Source organism: Rattus norvegicus, chromosome 7 (assembly GCF_021556685.1).
Source record: "Rattus norvegicus strain SHRSP/BbbUtx chromosome 7, alternate assembly SHRSP_T2T, whole genome shotgun sequence".
Taxonomy (NCBI): domain Eukaryota; kingdom Metazoa; phylum Chordata; class Mammalia; order Rodentia; family Muridae; genus Rattus; species Rattus norvegicus.
In genome coordinates, this window is record NC_141540.1 from 117033047 (window position 1) to 117051095 (window position 18049).

Sequence of the window (18049 nt, forward strand, 5' to 3'; positions counted from 1 at the left end):
ATCTTTGAACAACAGATACTGAGATCAAAGCCAGGTCTCTACTGTGACTAGTGCTGAGGGAAGAGACTTACTCTAATAGCTGAGGCAAGTAGTATGGCTCTTATGGAGAAGAGGCCCTGAGTGGCAGGGGAAGGGAACTAAGATTCATTTCCTTCCAGCATACCAAACTGCACAGATAGAAGAAATCCGACCCCTAACAGTAAGGGTGAAAACCACGAAGAGTTCTACCCAGAACCTTCCTGTCCCGCCCAGCTCTGCCCATACTCACTCTCTTGCTCTAAGCTGTCCACTTCCATCCCCAGTACCTTTTGCCTCCCAAACCTCTAAGAAACAAAGGCCTTGCTGCTTCCCCTCCAACCCCAGGCCTCATCTATTTGTCCTCTGCTGACGCCCTAGAGCCCAGCCTGGCTTCCAATGAGTCAGGTTAAGGGTCCCTTCATCCACTCTTCCCTGACCATTTGTTTGAAACTACACAGTTGATAAGGTCCCTTCACTTTCCTCAGTCTATGTATTTCACAAAGGGTCCACAGGGCTGGGCTGTTTAGTCCTTGCTAATCATGTTCAGCACCCACCCCTCCCCAGTCTAGAAAGTCAGTTTTCCTAGAAAGTGCAGAGCCTACGAAGGATTGTACTTCCTGGTACTGGACCTCATGATGTCCCTCTGCCTAAAGTCATGATTAGATCTGGATCCAAGCTCAGGTATTATGTCCCTGAGGAAGCTTTTCCTCAATACCCAGTGACAGTGAGACACTCCCAGACTAGGAAAGACATGGGTTCTACCTAGCTATTTGTCTGTCATCTAGGACTCACAGGGGACAGGGCCTATGCTGTGTGGAATGTGGGAAGCTCTAGAAATCTGTGCTAATGGACACATGTCAGATGGAGCAGAGGTATATAGTATGGGGCTCCCAGGATATCTCAGGAAGGGCAAGGATCAGGGCATCTCTGAAAGCTCTAGTCAGTTATAGGCAGGGATAGCAGGAGACAGAACAAGGAGGACTTGCTAGAGAGGGCAAGAAGATCTGGCAAGCAAGGTACCCATCTGTGCATCAAAGGCTAAGCACCAAGGAAGCAATAGGCTGGGAAAGAAGAGGAGGAGGGTCAGAGGACACATGAGGGCAGAATGGTGACCCCACCACGGCTAGCCAGAGAATGTGGGACCAGACTGCCCAAGCTGGTGGTGATGGAGCAGGAGTTAGGCAGGCTGGCTGGGGAGCAGAGAAAACAACCAGGGAAGCATTTTTCAGGAAATGGAGCACGGTTTTTGAAGCTTGGAGCTGAGCGATAGAGAGTGCGCAGTCAGCAGAAGAGGCAGCTTGCACGGCGAATCCCCAAGTAGGTCAGGCGGAGCCGCCGTGACAGGCACTAAACTGCTTAGCAGGGCTTTCCACCAGAAACAGACCGCCCCACCCGAGCCATTCAGCTCAGGAGAGTGAGCTAGTATGTGTGCCCATGTGTATGCAAGTACATGAGCATGGGTGGGGGAGGGGGTAAACACTCCTTTTCCCTAGTGCTGTCCTACCTAAGGGTTTCAGTGTCTGCACATCTTGGGCAGGGCAGCACGTGAAATGCTCTGGAAGACAGAAGCCTTGCTCAATAGGCTTAGCTCAATGACTTGGACAACTCAGCATCTCAGGTTCCCAAAATGGGACAGTCCTGGGAAGAAGAGTGCCAGGGCCATGAGGTTTGGGGTGACTAAGAAGACTTATTATTATCTCTGGGGTACAGGTACCATGTACAAAGGAAAGGAAGGGGCACTCTTGCCCCAGAGGGCCACAGTGAGGGTAAGGATGTGCATGGAGAAGGCTGACTGTGTGTACTGTACCAAAGGAAAGAACTCAACCTGGGACAGGTGAGACCACCTGGTAGGCGGGGATGCAGGTGGATGCTGTTGGTGAAGGAGGTGGAACAGAGTCGGCTAATTAGGGCCTGAGGCTGACCCATGAACTGGGCTCCAAGGAAGAGCTCTACTCTGTCACCCAAGGACTCTTCAGGTGTCACTCCTTGCAGGATCCTGCTCCACCCCAGTCTCACACTCACACTAATGAGTAAGTAATTCAGGGGCACCCCTTGCCAGCCCAGCCCAGTGGTGGTGGGTAAAGCTAATTGCACTGCCTCCATTACAAACACCACTGCCCTATTACGAGGGGCTGGGCGATTTTATGTACTTTATGTGCTCACATCTATTCAATTGGTATTTCGATCAATGGATACATTACAAGCTTTCCCTTTAAGAGCCTAATAAACAACAAGATGGAAAGTAAAATTCTCCATAAAATGACACTTTTAAAAATCCATTTCAGCTGAAGCCATTGGTGTTTTGTATGTTAGCTGCAAAAAACAGGTATTGCTAGGCCTTAATAGCCCTACTCAGAGTGCAGAGTTCAGCAACATGGGTAAAGAGGCTGGAGCCCAGTGGCCAACACAATTATCCTTGGTGGTAATGGCTGGCACATACCACAGGCAATGCTCTCCATCCTCTGCAACTTGGCACCAGTTTTCCCACATCATCAGCACAGGACTCACTCAATACCGATGTGCCAGATGCTGAGGGGCATGGCTAGGCCCTCAGGCATCCACAGGTCATACTATTTAAGTTGACCATAACAACGCTCTTCCACTATGCCATGGGAGAAGCCCTCCAAGACTGTATAGCAAATCCAGTTGGCTCCCTGTATGAGGGGAGCCTCCTGAAGAAGTGGCTTCTATAGCAACACCAGGGAAAGACCACAAGGCTCAACAATAAAAACTCATTAGAATTTGAAGGATGAGCGGGTAAATGTATGTGAGAAGCAATATCCTTCCAAGATTCAACAAAAACCAGGTGGAATACAGAAGAAAAAGTAGTGAGAACTCAGAAGAACTTCACAGCAGGTGTCAGGCCCACATGGGGGGGGGGGCACAGAGGCACCGCCCCCTCCCCCCTCCCCCCCCCCGGCAGCACTGACAACAGGAAACACGCACAGCAAGGCAGAGCTTTCCAAACTGTGCAAGAAGCAGAACACTAAGAAGAAAGTTTGGTTTTGAGGATGGTTGTTAGGGAAGGCTACAAACAGGACCTAGTATACTTAAAGTTCACCTGAAAGAACAGTGTTAAGGAATGATTTCAAGGACAAGGCATCTATTGGTAAAAAACAGAGAGCATAACAGTCCTAGTGTTTAAGAGCCTAAATGAAAGCTGAATCCCATGTACTTGGGTGAGTTAAGGGAGCTCCTTTTTCTATTTCCTTTGGGAGACAAAAGAGAGTTAACCTACCCCATAAAATAAAACTCAGTCCAAGAAGGATTATAGACTTGGTTGTGACTTCCAAGTTTCTGGAAAGAAATATGACTGTGGATAGGCTAATTTTTCTTAAACAGGATACAAAGAGCACTATTCATAAAAGAAAAGAATGATAAATCAGAGCATTCAAAAGCACCCTCTCAGACTGCTGGTGTAGCTCAGCAGTAGAGCGCTTTTCTAGCATGTGCAAGAGCCTAGCTTCATCCCCAGTAATACAAAACACAAGTTTTACAATACAAGAAGACATCTAGGAGTAAGTATCCATAACATACACAGTACTTTGGCAAATCAATAAAAAGGCAAACACATACAAACCCAGGAGAAAGACTTGACGAAGCTCCATGAAGAAGGACCACCACAGGATGCTAACTAAGTGTGGAAGGCACTCTGCACCATTTACTTGTCAAGATGTACAAATGAAGACCTCAGGGAAAGGGCTGGCAAGATGGCTTAGCAGGTTAAGGCTCGTGCTGCCAAGCCTAACAACCTGAGGTCAATCCCTGGAACTCACACAGTAAAAGGAGAAAATAGAACACCACAAACTGTCGTCTGACCTCCATTTGTGTACACACACACACACAGAGTGAGATGCTACCACATGCCAGCAGCATGGCCACATTTATGCTATAGTTGACTGTGCTGTGGGCCGGCAGCATAGGAGCTAATTGTCTCATCTACTAATTCTTTCATCCACCCCAAGGCTGAGCCACAGACGTGAAGGTTCTCTGTCACCTAAGACATGCCCAGCAAGGCTGACAGCAGCTCTGTGGGCAGATGCCAAGGCAAAAAGTAACCAAGACACCCATCAATAGCAAAATGGACAAGCCATGAGAGAAAGCTAGTACCACACACAGCACCTTGGACAGCCTGAGGACCAGTGAGTGGTAAGGTACCTTCCTCAGGTTGCCCCACAGAATGCTGCAGCATGGGTGCTTCAACAACAGAAACATGCTTTCTCCTGAAGCTGAGAGGCCCAGACCCAGGTGCCACTGACTGCTCTCAGGGGAGATCTCCCTTCCTGGCTCTAGAAGGAACCTTCCCACTGTTGTCACCTGGCTTTTCTACAGGTGTGCATCTGTGTCTCTTCCTTTTCTTATATGACACCAGTCAGACTGGATTAGAACATGTGTGACCCCTATTATTACTCACACCCAGAGACATCTTCTCCGAATAAGGTCACATGAGGGTCAGGGCTTTACCTTATGAATTCCAACAGGACACAATCCAATCCACAGCAAGGGGTAAAAAGAAGTAACTTTGTAGGCTGCTGCATGTTTCTAGTCCCAGGACAGGAGATCAGAGTGTAATAGGAAGCAGATGGGTGGGTTTCTACAGAGCAGGGAAGGCTGCTCTATAGAAACTGATGCATGGAGTCTTAGGAAGCAAACTCCACAGCATAGAAAACAGGACCTTCTGCCAGATGACCTTAAACTGAAACTGAGGTAAATGGCAAAGATGGCACCCTGAACTCTAAGAGGGCCCTACAACTCCATGAGAAACAGGCAAGCTAGACACATGTGAGTAATAAACAAGGTTGAATTCAAGATCCAAATCAAACCTCAGGAATGTACATTTACAGTGGCAGTGGCCAACAAAGACAGGGCAGAACAGTTCTGCAGGACATGTCCACCTCCTGGCTCCCAAAACTAGAATAGCCCTGCACCAGACCCTACAATAATGGCCCAGCCAATGGCACTTGCCCTAGCCAGAGCCACTGCCATCACACGAAAGTGCTTGTGGGAAGAGGACTGCAGGAAGATGAAGAATGGTGACCTTAAAATCAGACCTCAGGGGAGCTCAGCTGCCACACAAGCAGGGGGACAGTCCTCCTCTGAGACGGTTTCTTCGATGCAAATACCAGAGGACAGCATCGGGTGTGGAATAATTTGCTCTAGCAAAACTCAGTCCTGTTCTGTCACTCCTAATGATGACATACAAGGGCTATTCTAGCACTTCATGGCACTGCTGGCCCACTCTGCTAGGATTACCCAGACTTGGGACAAACAGCCAGGAGGAAGGGCTAGGTCATCCACCAATCTCCCTGTAGATGAGACACTTGAGACCACAGGTCAGGACCATCAGAGCTGTCCTTCCAGCTGCTGCTTAGGCTCTATGGTGAGGCCTTACCCCGCCCAGGCCCAACCACCCTGACCCAATGTGGAGGGGAGGAGGGACCATAATTTATGCTCCCACCTATGCTTTATGGCTTTCTTAATTCAGCTCCTGCTACTATTAATGTAGTTAATGCTGAGATTATATCTATTTTCTGGCGTCAGGCAGAGATTTATTCAAGCCATTTTTCCGGTGGAGGCTCCCACGCTGTTAAATCAAGCACCTTGCCAATTAAGTGCTGACTTGGGAAGTGGACGCAATCTTAACAGGCATCCCACTGCAAATTACACAAGGGACTACAGCTTTGAGGAGGGGCGGTCACCCACCACAGGCACCCTGCTGACTTGGGGAAAGCCTTCAAGAGCCTGGCCTGGTACTGGCAGTTCAACATGAGTTGGGGTCCCAACCTACCCACACACCTGCAGGCTGACCAGGGTACCTGTGCCTGCTCCTGATACAAACGTCTACTCCAATCCATATACCAGGTCGATGATGTCACCAGCAAAACACACCTCAGGCCACCATGAGCCTTAGCTGCCCAGGAAGCACATGAAGTACTAAGACCTCCAAGAGCCAAAGCAAATACCAGAGAGAGACAGGTGCTGTGGAAGTCAGAAACTGAAGCACCTAGGAGGAGGCTCTCCCACAAGAGGCCTCAGGGTAGAGACAGGATATCACCCAGATCCCACATCCCCAAACAAAGCATTAAAAGGGGGTAAATACAAACGAGAGATGGGGAGGCAGGCGAAAGAGACAGGACAAAGAGGGCCTCACTAGCCTGAGAGCCCATGCCCCCTGGGGACACTTACACCCCATGGAAGTGTCACTTTGTCTTGGAAGTATTGTAAAGATAGAGCTGCCAGCCCTGGCCACCCTCCTCCCCAGCATGATACAATGGGGTCACAGGGTGAGTCCACCTGGATGAGCACCTGACAGGGAGCACAAGAAACAGCATGATCCCTTCAGATAGTAGCTATCGTGGGCACCTATCCATAGAAGTGCCAGTTTCTCAAGTTCTAAGGTAAGGTCACTACCTACCAGACCCAGCCATGAGAGGTGAAACATGTTTTGAGGTAAGATCAGCTGGAGGATGATTTATGGGAAATTAGATATGGTATTGATTATTTGAATGACACTTTACTACCACCTCTAAAAACTGGCTAAAAGAGGTATTTAAAACAGCATTTAATGATGTAAGACACCCAGGTGGCACTGAGTGACAAAGATACTTTTTCTCCCTGTTAGAATAGCATCTCCAATTTTTCTGCTGTATGTATGTCTAAAACTGTCTATTCATCCACAATAGGAAGAGGGACAGCCATCCACAAACCAGAAAGTCATTCCTGTCTGATTGTGATGCTCTTAGCCATAGGCCTATCACAACAGACAAAACGTTAGTCACCCAAACCAATAAGAAGGGTAAAGAAGGCAGACACTTTACACCTTCTAGATCAGGTTCTACCTCATGGAGCTCAGGAACAGAGGCAAATCCCAGTGTCTTAGAAGGCAGCCCCAATCTGAGGTCCACTAATTTCTCAGTAGGTACAAAGAAAATCCCATGACCAATGCCCTAGCCTTCTGTCAGCACCCTAACCCAAGGAGACTGCCCATGTGCAGTAGAGCTGTAGTAGTTTACTCCCATTGGAAGGGAAACCGCTGGGCTGCAAGGTTTCTACAGAAGGCTTGGGTCCAGGGCAGATTGGAGGAGGCTTGAGCCTCCCACTTGTGCTATCCCTCAAGCCTGCACTCAAGAGAACATCATCTGGGGCTAAGGAACCCAGGCATGAAAATTGCTCTTGAAAATCTGCTGGGAAGGCCTTAGCCTCCTTGTGCCTGGCAGCATATTCTGGAGAGCACCTCCCACTTGTGCACAGAGCCTCAAGGTCAGACACAGTTTCACTTAGACAAAGAAGCAAACGTGAAGGCAAGAGAGAGCATGTCACAGAGGGGCATGAGCAAAGAGAAAGGAGGAAGGAAAGACACCACATGTAACTAGCAGGCAGTCATAGGACACACCAGACTGAGATTGAGTCAAGAGACACAGACATCCACAATGGCCGGCAGGAGACAGAACCCATGAGGGGTGTCAGCGCAGAACCCTGAGCAGGGAGAATATGCAGGTTCTACTTTTGTATGGCTTATTGTCCTACCACCTCCCAATGTCCTCATGCTGGTCTATCTATTATCTATCTTCAGTGCTTCACTAGAGGGACAGAGAGACCATGGATGACCAAGTGACACAGGGGAACAGATCATTGTTGCCTGCCCTACCTTCCTTCTGTCCCACAGGGCCTCAACATGGGACCACTCCAAGTCCAAGGCCCTGGACCTATATGTCCAGAAGACTCTTACTTGTACCTGTACCCCTAGCCTGGGAGCACAGGAGCACTGAAGTCTCCTAGGGAATTTTCATGTCTTGGTCATAGGGCCATTCCTTAGCTCACCCAGAAGCCATCACTCAGATGTGGAGTGACTAAGCAAAGGAACAGACCTGAGTGCAGAAGCTCCAGTTGGCTTCCTGCTCTGAGGCCAGCATCTAGGTAAGGTACCTGTTGGGAAAGCACAGTGTTTATGTACTGCTTGTCAGAACACTAAAGAACAGAACAGTAGTAACCAATTCAGCCATCAGCACCAGCTGAGCCCAGGCACCCAAGGGGCTCAAGACTTGAGTCTTGGCTCTATCCCACCAGTTAGCAAGGGCCGAGTTTAAAGATCTCTGAGAAGGGGTAGAAGAGACGGCTCAGTGGTTATGAGGACTTGTTGCTCTTGTAGAGGACCAGAGTTCAATTTCTGGCACCTACATGGTGGTTCCCAATGGTCTCTAACTCCAGTTCCAGGGACTCTGATGCCCTATTTTGGTCTCTACAAGCACCAAACATGCAACTGATACATACACACACATACAGGTAAAGCTCCTTATACATAAATATAATAAAGTAACAATAAACAAGAAGATCTCTAAGAAAGTGTTGTTTTCCCTTCCTGGGAATTGTGTATCCCTCAGGCATCTCCCAGCCTCAATGTTAGTCAGGGGCGAGAAGCTGCCCTTCCAAGACAACTCTCCTGCCAGTCCCTCCTTGAAAGGCTTTGAAAGGGTGTGGGCCTCAGCTCTAGTGGAAGCAGCAGGTGTCCGGCTCAGGAGGATGCCACTCAGCCTTGCAACCGAGGACACAAGCTCAAAGGCCTGCCTGCCTCAAACAGAAATAAATAACCAAGGCATGCTTTGAAATGACTTCCAAATTAAGAGTTGCATCCGTGCTGTCAAACCCCTGCTAGCAACTTCTGTGGCACCTTCCGTGCAAAAACGTATCTCAGCCCATTTATTAGAATGATGAAGGCAAAGGGATCTAAAAATTGCACTCCTTCCTTAATGAGCAGCCGAAGGGATCGGTAAGCATAATTTCAGAAGCCAGTAATATTTTATATAATCGCCGAGTGGTTTAAATTGAAAACCCCCAACTGAATCAATATTTACTGCATTGAAACGAAATGAATAGTAATAAGTCACTAAGCTCCCTGTCCTGTTTCATAAAATAAAAAATTATAAAAATGAGCACAGGCGCAGGGAGGCCATCACATTAACTTTTACAGCACTTGGGGAGCTGTAACCGCCTGTTCTCATAAAATAAAATTCTAAAAAACCTGCCGGAAGAGGCCTCCTTCAACACCACGTGGGGAAGCGTGTTGGGGCCAGAGCAGGAGGAGAGGAAGACTCCAGGACTCATCCTCAAGAGCCCTCCCCTGGCCAAAGAGAATCCAAAGCTCTCCTACTACAGACTGACACCTCGTGCTTGCTTAGCTCCCACACAGAGAAGAACTGCCTAGAATGCAACTCCTGTTCCCCACAGGCAACATCCTACTTTGGCTTCTTTACCTATGTCTAAAATTTCAGAACATCAAATGGGATATAAGTGAGCAGTCAGACAGTGGATACAGGGCCCAAACAGATTCGGTCAGGCCTGCATCTCTAACCAGCCTAGGAAGGGACATGAGTGAGCTGGCAGGGGTGGGACCCAGTCAATGTTCCTTGAGGTCTAAGCGTGGGATCACGGCTTAGAGCACAATGGTGCTAGCAGACAGCCTGCCTGCAAGGGAAGTGTGTGCAGAGTACACTGTGTGTGTGTGTGTGTGTGTGTGTGTGTGTGTGTGTGTGTGTGTACGCGCGCACACGCATGAGACAGGTGAGGGGGAGCAGGTGGGACACACAGGGGGGACAAGCACAAGAATGGGGTCCCTGAAGCCACAGCCTTCTTGTTTCCTCAGCCTCAGCCAATCCATGAGGCTGAAGAAGAATAGGGGAGGGGAGGGGAGAGACATGGTGCTATAAAAAAACCTAAATGTACCCCCATAGCTTAAGAATAACCAAGCTTGAGTAAATGCTCAACATTATGGTCACCAGGGGATGGAATGAGACTGCCACACACTGAGAGTAGAAATAAAAACCCAACCAAAATAAAACAAAACCTAATAATATTAGATATAAGGGGACAGAAAGGATCCTACCCTATGGAAGGAAGATGAGACAATTCCACATACCTAAACACATGTCTTCTCCACATTCCAGCAATCCCCACTACAGGAAAGGGAAGCTCAGGTGTGTACAGCTGCTTAGCAGCCTTCATTTACACCTCTCAAACAAGAATCAGCTCAATGCTCACCCATGGAGAATTCACATCAGTGTGGAATAAGCAAAAGAATGTACAGAAGCCAGAGATGATGTAAAACAGATCCATTGCTCTGTGCAAACAAAGTAAGGGACAGTCACATATGTCTCATTCTAACCCAAATTAATGAGTCCACAGGAAGAAAAGTTGGTTGGGGGGCTGGAGAGATGGCTCAGTGGTTAAGAGCACTGACTGCTCTTCCAGAGGTCCTGAGTTCAATTCCCAGCAACCACATGGTGGCTCACGACCATCTGTAATGAGATCTGATGCCCTCTTCTGGTGTATCTGAAGACAGCTACAGTGTACTCACATATAATAAATCAATCAATCAATCAATCAATCAATCAATCTTATAAGAAAAAAAGATAAAAGAAAAGTTGGATGGGAGCTGCTGGGTTTGGAGGCACTGGAATAGGCATGAGACTGACCGGGGCAACATACAGGAATGTGTCTCTGTACAGGAAAGCACTGTACATACAGCATTCAGCAAGACCCACAAATTCCTACATTTATAGTTCTATATTTCTCCACATGCCAAGAACAAAGTGGAACTCTACTGAGTAAGCTTGCTTTTCTCAGTGCTTAGTTGAAAGAATGAAACTTGCATTCCAGGTGTGAACAAATGAACATCCAAGCACAAGCAGATACTGAGCAGATCAGAAATCAACATGGCTGGGCTGGAGAGAGGGCTCAGCGGTTAGAGCACCCAACTGCTCTTCCAGAGGTCCTGAGTTCAATTCCCAGCAACCACATGGTGGCTCACAACCATCTGTAAAGAGATCTGATGTCCTCTTCTGGTGTATCTGAAGACAGCTACAGTGTACTTATATATAATAAATGAATAAATCTTAAAAAAAAAAAAGAAAAGAAAAGAAAAAGAAATCAACATGGCATGCTGTGTCACCCAGAACTAAATTTCAACACTACTAATACTTGGTCACAGGAAGCTTCTACACACTGCAAAGACTGGTCAAATGTTGACATACCATAAGAGGCAAAGTTTTGTAAAGAAGTGACTGATTTAGGACCATAGAAGGGAAAGTCCAGGGTGAACCTGGAGCACCTTCAGTCCACTGAAAGTCAGTGTCCAGGGAATGATAAGGACTGCTGAGAAACCCAACCCAGTCTGAAGGATAAGACTAACTGAGGACCTAAATAAATAATGACAGAAACAGATTACAGCCTACTTAACAGTGTGAGTTCAGGACCACAGCATTATAAACAAACAAACACACACAAGCAAGGGGTCACTACTTACAGGTAGAGTTCCATCAACCCATCAGGATGAAGGAGGGACTGGAAAATCACTAATAGATCCAGATGATTGGACAGCAACAATTCGACAGGGAGCATGAGTCTGCCAAGTCTTCACAATCTCCTACCAATGGATCAGAGTAACATGCACAACACAGGCCAGCCAAGAGCTCCTGGACCATGTGGCTCCTCCACTGAGCAAGCCAAGAACACATAAGAACCTCTACAACATTCCCGCCCAACAACAAATCTACACAGATTCTAAAGAGACATTAAAAAAGCCCAGTAAAGGAACATTCCCACAACACCTGGGCCTTTGCTCTCCAAGTACATGAGCACAGAGACCAAGTTAGGCCTCAGACATCCCTCCTGCCTAGAGACTTGTGCAGGACCACAAAGACAGTCCTTAAGAACCAGTAGTAAATGGTCAAAATGAAAATAATTGGTAGGCGTGGGTAAAGAATATTAGAATACTTTATTATTTCTGTGCCTTTTCTCTAAGTATAAACATCAAAATAAAAAAAAGTTATTCAAAGAAACTAAAAGTAAAAAACTAGTTAGGAAAGAACATGTGAGCCATGAACTAAGGTAACCTCTCTCTCCCTTTCCTGGGCACTACTGACACAGGAGCAAGGAGGAGGCAGCCTGTGGTCCACTGGGAGAGAGGTGAGGAACAGATTCAAAACAGCTTCAGCCCTAGACTAGTACCACTTCTAGCCCAGGCCCAGCAGCTGTGGTTTTAGACCTGCGGGCAGCCATCAACAGGCCACCTCACAGGCCCAGGGGGCAGTGCATAAATGTCAGCAGGGCCCTGCACAGGACAGCGGCTACATTAAGCCCATTCACAGCTATTATAAACACATTGTCACTGTGTAGCAAAAGCCGGGACTGGGCAGCTGGCTGGCACTATCTAGGCCCTCTTGGCCCCTCCAGGGCCCCATAGTAATTCTCTAAACCCAGACTCCTTACTACAGACCCAGCTGAGCATCTGCATTGGTACTTCCCTAGCCTCCCTAGGCTCTCCCAAACTAGCCTGTGCCATTTCCCCTGCAAAAATCCTCTACTATGCCTGTGACCTTTCACATTCATGTTCAGGCTGGCTTCTGCTGGGCTGTAGCTTCCAGGTAGGCAGGTAAGGGAACACACAAGCAGTGATAAAAAGAGCAAGGCGGAACCTTTTAACCATCTGGGCTTTAACTCAGGTTGTCAGGCGCTTCCAATCTAGTTCCTAAGCAGAGAGGAGTCACCCACCTGTGGCCTGCCTGCAACACCCACTTAAGGGAGCTCAGAAGAAAAGTCAGGAAGACGCTGACCTGAGCCACAACACCCACACAGTCAACAAGTAAAATATGGGTGTCAATCAGGTGAATAACCCCAACCCACATGATCACCATTCTATGCTACCGACCAGAGAGCATATACTGCAATACTGGACACTCCTCTTCTGCTGCTAGCCTTGCGTGAATCAGGAAACTTCTAGGCACAGGGTTGCCTGTACCTAGGATCTCCTGACCTGTTTGCATACATGTAATCCAATGCCTCCCGATCACTCCCAATACTGACACTAAGGTGAGGAAAGGGAGTCAGAGCTGGGTGTAGTGGCTTCCAGGATAAACGGTAATCCTTCTAACTACTGTACCCACTATCTGCAGCACCACCCTAGGGATCTTCTTTTGTTACCACCTCTCTTAACACCCATGCTGTAGGGACTGAGCACTCATGCAGGAGTATCAGGTATTCTAAGGACTCTAAGAGTGAGTCTTAGAGCTATGGCCCAAATGTAAGTCATTGTCTTACTGACAACATGCATGGCCTCTGGATGAGGTCCTCACAGTCAGACATTGAAGCTCAAAGCTGCAAAAGCAGAGCAAGTACCTGGTTGTAGGGGAGCCTGACAGTAGAAGAATTGGTTGTCTTGAGACAGGAGGACACGGTGGTCCAACAGTCATCAGCACTGTACTAGCATCAGTCTCGAGGGCCAAAGCATGGCCTGGGCTGAAAGAACAGTCAGAGGGGACCAGCTCTGCCCTAGCGGGAGGAGGGCTATCTTGAGTGGCCCTACCTTTTTCTCCACTACAGCCAGAAATAGGGACACCGTTCACCTGCAGAGCCAGGGGGCAACCCCCAAGGAGGACTTGCAACAGTGCTGCCTCACTGGCAAGCTGCTCCTCACCTGTGGAGGGAGTAATGCCCCTTCTGATACCCCATGATACCCACCACTGGGTTGGCCCAGGAGCAGACCCATAGGCCCCTGCCTTGCACACTAGCCCCTTTCCTCTTAGCACTCTAAATTCTTCTCCAGGCCACAGAAATGCCCTGCTGCTGTGGCCTGTGCTGCCTTTGCCCTAACTCCTGAAAGGTTTACTTCCAGATGGGTCTTCCCTAAGACCAAGTCCCAACCCGCCATTTTTGGCAGATTTCAGGGCCTCAGTGTGCCCTACCAGTGGCTACTCACAGAACCACATGTCTCATTTGTCCACGTGCTTCCTGACTGCCATCCTCACTAAGACCTGGGTCCCAAGAGGCCCCTAACCTAATATACCCTTAGCTCCTTGGCAACTAAGACCATCAGTACGAACAGGACCCCATACTGAGCTGAACTAGGGTCTTCGTAAACTCCTAGAGGGCTGTTCAAGACCAGGCGGAGGATGAGGATGAAAACTATCTGAAGAAGAGAGCACTGGCCTCGTAAGAAGTCACTCCAAGCACCTCTCACTCCCGCACTCCCTGGGAGTCAGGAAGCTGTGGGAACTCCAGCTCTAGCTGACAGTGGACCATCCCTGCCATGGATGGACGGATGGATAGTTGTACCCTTCAAACCTCCATGCTGCAGCCCTAGCTTTAAGAAATGTTATTTGGAGGTAGGGCTTTTGGAAGTCTATTCAGAGTCAGATTAAGTGTAAGGATTAAGGCCCTCAGGATGGGACCAGGGTCCTCTAAGTGAAAAGACCAAATAAATTGTCATGAGCTCTCTTCTTCTCCCTTATATGAAGATGTCCCCCAGAAAGCCAAGAGCAAGCCCTTATCACCCTGATCTCAGACTTTGACCTTCAGAAGAGAGAGGCAAATACACACTTCTAAGCCATACACATGGTGACAGTTTGTTGTGGCAGCCCTGGCAGTGACAAGACAGTACCCTGCACTGAGAGCAAGCAGGAGGCAGAACAGGGCAGTTGCTGGTAGCCAGGCTAGTGCTTGCACCTGCTCATTAAGGAAACACATCGAGACAGAGCATAGGAACCAGCCGTGCAGTTAGAAATGCCTCCCATTCTTGGCTGAATCCTCTTTAATGAGACGTCACTTTGGAGAAGCGTTTCACAGCCTTTCAAAATCTTGGCCTAAACCTCGTCAAACTGCACAGAGATTACTTAAGATTTACCGCACAGGCACAAAATAAAATAAAATAAGGCAACCCAGCAAGCAGCAGCTCTGTGACAGGACCATTTGTAGTAGGGCTGGAAAAGCCTCTCGATTCATCTGCTTAAGCACAGTGGCTTCTGTTTATTTCGCACTTTCATGTCAAATGAATTTGGTGAAAGAAAAAAAGTGACAGGCAGTTTAGGGATATAAGTCACATCAGCTTCAGTTCAGATTAATGAACTTGCTGAAAGCCACAAGGACACAGGCAAATCCACAAATCTTAGGGAAAAAAACCACCTGCCATGCAGATGTGTGCCTCTGTTCTGGGATGGCTCCTCTCTGAGGGCCCATTCAATTTCTGCCTCTGCATCTTAGAGCCTAGGACTGAGCAGCATCCTTTGTGTGACTTGGACTGGTTCCGGGCCTGAAACCCCGAGGGACAAGCCCTATTCCAAGACATCAGTGTTCTGCAAGTCTCAAGGATTGCTCTGGGAGGCTGACCTGGGGCCAAGACAGCATGTGCAGTGGGGGCTCCCAGGACCCTGGACTGAACTAACTGAACAACTGTTCCACCCTGCTGGCTCCCCTGGGCATGGGCTGAACAATACATTCAACAGAAAACCTCAGAGCTGAGCCAATAGCCATTGCCAAATACCTGAAGACAGAGATCAGAACTACAGACACTACCCTCAAAGTCAGAGTACCAGAGAGGCCTTCTGTTATGGGCCTTTATGCACTCCCCTGGACAGGACAGCAGGTAAGCTTGCCAACCACAGCCTCAAGGGGCATGGCCATCCTCATAGACCCTGAATGGGAATACCTCAAAGTTCTAAAGGCTTTGCTCAGCAGCCTCCCAGCCTTCTGTCTGGACAGAGACAAGCACTAATCGAAAAAATCTGAGGCCATGAGCTTACTCCCAACATGCCCAGCCCAGAGTGTGCAGCAGCAGAACTCCCCTCCTGTGACTACTCTAAGTATATGCCTGCCAGTTTCTCATGGCCTCATAGTGATCACCTCATACCATAAAATGTATTCAGAGATGGGATGGGAGTTCCCCTACACTGCCACTTTAGGCTCCAAGGAAAGGATGTATAGAACTTCCCAGAAGGGAAGATGGTCACTCCTGCTCTTTCCCAGAACAGAAACATTGCTAACAGCCCAGGGTGTGGATGGCAGGGAGGGAAGAGCATAGACAGGAAACCACAGGATGTGGGAGGGAGGCATAAATCATGGCATTGCCAGCTTGCCCACTCCATCATCCTGGTGACCTAAGGAGGGCAGAGATGTAACCAAGCTATCTGGCTGTCAGGTGGCACAGGCTCACTCAGTCCACTCACTGAGAAGCCCTGCTTAGGATGAGGGCAACAAGTTGTTGTCTGTTGAAGACCTTCCTGAACCCTGGAGCCTCCTTGCCACTCACTATCCATGTCTTCTACACCCACTATCCCGTTTCTTACACTTCAGAATAAATAATGCCAATTCAAGAGCAGATTAGAAACTGAGGCTTCGGGGGTTGGGGATTTAACTCAGTGGTAGAGCGCTTGCCTAGCAAGCACAAGGCCCTGGGTTCGGTCTCCAGCTCCGAAAAAAAGAAAAGGAAAAAAAAAAAAAAAAGAAAAGAAAAGAAAAAGAAACTGAGGCTTCAGGCCAAGGTCATTTAGATCAGAAGTAGCCAAATCTCTACCCACAGTATCTGCAAAGGATGAATGAGAAGACGCCATCTCATGCCCATGCTTAGTCACCCCACCACATGTGTTTACCAGGCTTCAACTATGTCCATCAAAACTTCTAAGACTACTAGGGCTACCTACCCGAGTAGGGAAGATGCCCTCCCTCCTTCCCAGGGTAGTTGTCAGCTATGGGCCCAGAAAATCGCACTGCAGCAGTCCTTAGTCTGCAGTGGCTTGAATCCAACCCTGTCCCAATCCCTCCTGTTACACAAGGAGACCTGAGAAGGCTTCAGGGTGAGGGGCATGGAACAAGCCTGGTTAAAAAAAAAATCACTGTGGCCCCGGCTCTGACAGGGCACAGGCAGCAGGCAGCAGGCACCAACTCTACCACTGGCTTTAAAGACACCCTCTTTCTGTTGCTTCAATAAGCCAAGCCCAAGTGTATGCAGCCGACAGAAGCAAGTCAGGCAACTGGCTGGCAGCCACTCTGCTGAGCAGGCAGTGACACTAGGGAATGGGTGACCTTGGGTAAGAGAGGTCTAACCTGTTGGCCACCACTCTCTCTAAGGTTCCTGAGAATTGTACCCATAAGCTTAGTACCCTTCCAAGCCCTAGGCACAGAAGTCATGACCCCCCATGAGTTTCAACTATCTGGCAAAGGATTAAAAATGACCAGGGCGAGTGGTCAGGAAAAAGTGGAAGGGCCCTTTACATATCTTCAACAACTGTATCCAAGCTGAACTGTTCCTCTGAGTACAGGGAGAGCACTGAGGCCTGGAGTCCATAAGAGCTAGCCAGCACAGCAAACACATGAAGTCAATCCAGGCAGGCACCCATTGCTGTGGGACCTGGGCTGTCAAAAGGCAGTATCTACCCCACCTCCTGCCCACACATACAGTTGAATCACACCGGGTACCACCCAGGTAGGACAGGAAGTTTAGAGACAAGAGCCAGGTTGACTTGGTGTTCTTTACCTCCTAGACCCCACAACAAACTCTGTGACATGCCCGCTGACTGTGCACCCCTCACCTCAACAAATACCTCCCTTTTCCAGGACTCAGCCCACAGGAGCCAAGGCACAAGTTTCTACATAGTAACTCCTTTAGAGTCCTCCTAGGAGACCATACTGAACTGAAACTTGGAGCCTGTTTGGCTCTCCAAGGATGGAGGGAAAAGATGGCTGGGCCCCAAGGAGCATTACCTTGGGCCCCTATCCATGCCCTACAAGAGGAGGGATTCAGGCCTAATACTGGCTGCAGGAGGGGGAGGTTCTCACTAGCTAAGAATCAATAAATCTGAACCTCATTCACGATGATCTGGGGCTCTTATTAAGTAAATTAATTTAAGTTAATTTAGCTCGATCATGACTCCCGATCACAGTGATTTAGTGAGGGGGAAATTGCATTAGGAAAGGCCATGCTCACCAGATAGAGGAACGGAAGAAAATTAGATCCACTTAGCAATGTGAATTAATATGGAAATAGCAGGTGTAAATTTAACCTTATCGAGAGAGTAAAAATTATCTTCATAAATTTGTAGAAATAGCCCCCAAGTTGCGTATAAATCTATTTAAAACAAAAATATTACAAAAAGTGCAGTAAAATTAATTTAAAATATACTTCCAGCTATTGCCTCCAGAAAAGTCGGTAACAGGGCCAAACCTGGTATGGCTGGTGGTAAGGGAAGAGGCTGGTTAGCCTTAGACA

At 48.2% G+C, this 18049-nt stretch overlaps 1 protein-coding gene across 3 annotated transcripts in view; it reads right to left on the reverse strand.

The window, feature by feature from the left end:
- Positions 1-18049, reverse strand: part of Zc3h3 (zinc finger CCCH type containing 3) — an 84728-nt gene that overhangs the window by 33779 nt on the left and 32900 nt on the right.